The following is a 4,030-nucleotide window of genomic DNA, read 5'->3' as shown; positions in this document are numbered from 1 at the left end:
ATATCGGACTCTTCCACCATTTTCTCAAGACGCATCATAATTTGAGATTTTGTCCCGGCCGTCGTTGGAATATCCTTCGTTGGAATATCCTTCGTTGGAATATCCTTACCATCGCTTTTCAACTTTCGACCGGGAACCTAAAAATTCATATAAAATAAATCATTACTTTTTGTGATGCAAAAGAATCGTTGTGTATATAATTCAATGGGTATATATATTTGTACCTCTTTTTGAGATGCAACCGACTCGATGCGTCTTGAAATCCCTTTACCAGCTTAGGGGTGGGTCTTGTAGGAGTCTAACATTACCATGTAATAAGGATTGATTAAATATCATAATTGTAGCTGAATTGAAATGTGAATACTAAATATTCATAATCATTTAGAACATATATACCTCGACATCAGGGAAAATTAGATCTGACGGCCAACCAACAAAGGATCCGACTGCATCTCGCATCAACGTTGTCTCTGAAACAACGTCGGGTAATGGTAGACGGGCGTCCGTATCTAATACGAGGTCAACCGAAACTTTCATAAATCCCACCGGGAGGGGATTATGGTGAAGTAATTCACCCGAAGTATTGTGCACTTTTCCCTTGCCAACCATGCGATAAGTTGGTGACGATAGATACAGCTGACAAGGTGAAATGCCCTAAACCAATAATAAATGTTATTGTTAACTTGTATATGTGTCAAGTAAAAAAGTGCTATTTTAATTTCATAATAACATATATAATTACCTCGGGAAATTTCGGTTGATGATTGATACTAGCTCGGTCACTAGTATCTTTTGCCTCGGAAGCGCACCTTTCCTCTCTATACCTTGCATTCTCGTTTTGCAGTTGGAGTACTTGTGCCCTTAACTCCGCCAAGGTCTCCATCACCTCTTTGTTGGTAGGATTTTTTGTTTTGGTTTTTTTATAAAATGACAACGGAGTCACACCAAAACCCTTACCCCTCACACGACCGGAATACTCAGGAACATTTAGTACTCGACTAAGTACGCTCCTGCAATCCTGGACCTCGGTTGAAGGTACGGTTTGGGATAAAGTCTCCTGAAATATTATTAGAGGAGATTAAAAATGAATTATATGTCTAACAAAATTTTCGATATAATTAAAGAAATAATGTTACATATACTTACACATTCGTCATAAACATTTTGGACCGCTTCAACGACAGCCCCATCCTTCCCAACCCGAGCAGCCTTCCATAATACGTGGTCCGGAAGAGATGTTGCGTCACTTTTCTCCTCGGCTAGCTACACATTGAATTAGATTATAAGATCATCAATTATAACATATCGTGACAATGTATAAGCTCATAGCATTTGAATATACTCACAATTCTTTGTTGTAACCGTGCATAACCCGTACGCCCTTTTTTGTACGGATACGCGGGTTTTGATGCCCTTTTCCTATTTATGTCGCTTACTTCCTGGATAAAAAAGTTTAAGGCATATTAGAACCAAGTAACTTAACAATTGTATAATACCATAATTAATAGACATTACATGGAATTTTTCGTTTCTTCGTTTGGCGACAAAGTTATCCCATTCATCGGCTGAAATAATCTCGGCATACTTCATTGGCCGTTCTCCTTCAACAAATTTTCCTTCCTCATCCTTGAGAAATTTGTTGCACAAAAAGGATCGAAATCCTCAGAGTCTTTTTCCGGCCAATTGAATACAATATTTTTGCCGGCTTTCATCGATGTGAAAGGATCTCTAAAAAACATACAAATGGAGTGTGTTATTATAAAGTAATATTATAACAATATATGGTTAACAAATAGTCAACAAAAAAACATATAACAATATATGGTAAGTACCTGTATCTCCGACCATATTTTTTCCTTGCCAACCTTCAAGTCCGGACTTCTCCAATTATCACATGTAATCGGAATATGTTGGCGAACAAGGAAACCAATGTAACTTGCCAACATTGAACCGTTAGGCTCAATTAGTTGGTCTTCAGCACTCCAATGTACTTCAAATTTTACACCCTTGTCTCTTGCACGAATGATTGACTTCATAACAGTCAATCCTCGTTTGATTTCTTTTTCAACATTATTACGTGATTCATTCGCGGCATGGGTATCGTCTTGGTTAGCCATTTTATCTGTAATATAGAAATGATTCAATAAGACCCAAGTAAGACAATGATTCAATACGTGAACACATTTACTGCATGCACAAACTTACTGCATACACATTTACTCACACACACCTACTGCATGCAAAAGACCAATGCAAACTTATGGTGTTTGGAACATGAACAAACTTGCATCCATAATCATCAAACTTCCAAGCACAAGCTCAAACACACTTCAAATATATCAGTTTTCAATCAGAAATAAAAAACTCAGTTTGCCCTAAACAACATTAATCAACATAATGCACAAAATGAAAAACTAAGTTTAGAAAATGCCCTAATCAAACACATGAAGAAAGTGAACGGTAACGATGGAGAAGAGAAATACCTTAAAGGTGACGGTAACGATGGAGAAGAAAGTGAACAGTGACGGTGGAAGAGGTTAACGCAATGAACGTGAACGGTGAGGGAGGGAGAACGAACAGCGACGATGACGGTGAGGGAGGGAGAACGAACGGAGGACGAGAGTAATCGCAGTAGAGAGTAATCGCAGTTGAGAGAAAACCCAGTTACGTAAACGAAATAGCTTATAGAGAGGGAAAATAAAGAGACATGCAGTATATGTTATAATTTTAATGTTTACTAAAGGGGACCTTAGAGGGCGCTTTTTTTAAAAAAGCGCCCTCTAAAGGGGGCCTAAGAGGGCGCTTCTGAAAGCGCTCTCTAAGGCTTTCCAAAAGCGCCTTCTAAACTGGAAATGTACATGGACTTAGAGAGCGCTTTTTCAAAAGCGCCCTCTAAGGGTAACCTTAGAGGGCGCTTTCACAAAAGCGCCCTCTATTGTTGTCCCTCCATTTTTTTTTGGCTTCACTTTAGAGGGCGCTTTGTTACAAAAGCGCCCTCTAAAGGGGGCCTAAGAGGGCGCTTCTAAAAGCGCTCTCTAAGGCTTTCCAAAAGCGCCTTATAAACTGGAAATGTACATGGACATAGAGAGCGCTTTTTTAGAAGCGCCCTCTAAGGTTACCCTTAGAGGGCGCTTTCAATAAAGCGTCCTCTATTGGTGTCCCTCCATTTCCTCATTATTTTTTCGCTTCACTTTAGAGTGCGCTTTGTTACAAAAGCGCCCTCTAAAGTGCGCTGTCTATTCCAATAGTATGCTCCTTATTTTTTCTCTTCACTTTAGAGTGCGCTTTTGTAATAAAGCGCCCTCTAAGGGGCGCTGTCTATTCCAGTTTTTGGCGTAGTGGCCCAAGTCGCCTTTTCAGGTTTTCGACTTGCCGGGTGTACATTTTTCATTTTATATCCCTAATTTTTGCCCGAACCTTTTCTTTCTGTTTTTTGGTTCGCCGGGATGCCCATTCTTGCCTGGACTATTTTATTCTTTTCGTCCAGCGGGTCTACTTACACGAAGTATTTTTTAACTGCGTCCGCATCTGCAAGGGATGGAAAATCCTCGCCATCCATGGTCGTTAGCAACAAGGCTCCACCAGAGAAAACCTTCTTGACCACGAATGGACCTTTATAATTGGGTGTCCATTTGCCCATTCGATCGTTTTGAGGAGGAAAGATCCTTTTCAGCACCATATCACCTACGTGATCCCCGAGGTCACACCTTTTGGTCAAAAGCACGCTTCATCCTTTGCTGGTACAACTGCCCATGACAGATGGCCGTCAGCCTCTTTTCCTCAATCAGGCTCAACTCTTCGTACCGGGTCCTTACCCTTTCCGCCTCTTGCAATTTCACGTCCATCAGGACTCTCAAAGAGGGAATCTGAACCTCAACCGGTAGCATGACTTCCATCCCATATACCCACGAGAAAGGCGTTGCCCCCAGTAGATGTACACATCGGAGTTCAGTACCCAGGATACCAGCTTCGTACTCAGCCACCCTTGGTGCCTTCAAATGTTATCCGGGTAACAAAAGGAATGTGGGAT

The 4,030-nt window shown here is 40.8% G+C and overlaps 1 long non-coding RNA gene across 1 annotated transcript; it reads right to left on the bottom strand.

The window, feature by feature from the left end:
- Positions 1-1,346: 1,346 nt before the first annotated feature.
- LOC127115797 (uncharacterized) lies at positions 1,347-2,040 on the bottom strand. The gene is made up of 3 exons (XR_007800877.1): positions 1,833-2,040; positions 1,516-1,728; positions 1,347-1,439 (listed from the first exon to the last, which is right to left on the bottom strand). It is a non-coding gene; the product is annotated as an uncharacterized LOC127115797 (long non-coding RNA).
- Positions 2,041-4,030: the final 1,990 nt, after the last annotated feature.

The sequence above is a fragment of the Lathyrus oleraceus genome, chromosome 1, assembly GCF_024323335.1.
Source record: "Lathyrus oleraceus cultivar Zhongwan6 chromosome 1, CAAS_Psat_ZW6_1.0, whole genome shotgun sequence".
NCBI lineage: Eukaryota > Viridiplantae > Streptophyta > Magnoliopsida > Fabales > Fabaceae > Lathyrus > Lathyrus oleraceus.
Note: the sequence above shows the minus strand (reverse complement) of the source record. Positions and strands in the feature narration are given on the sequence as shown.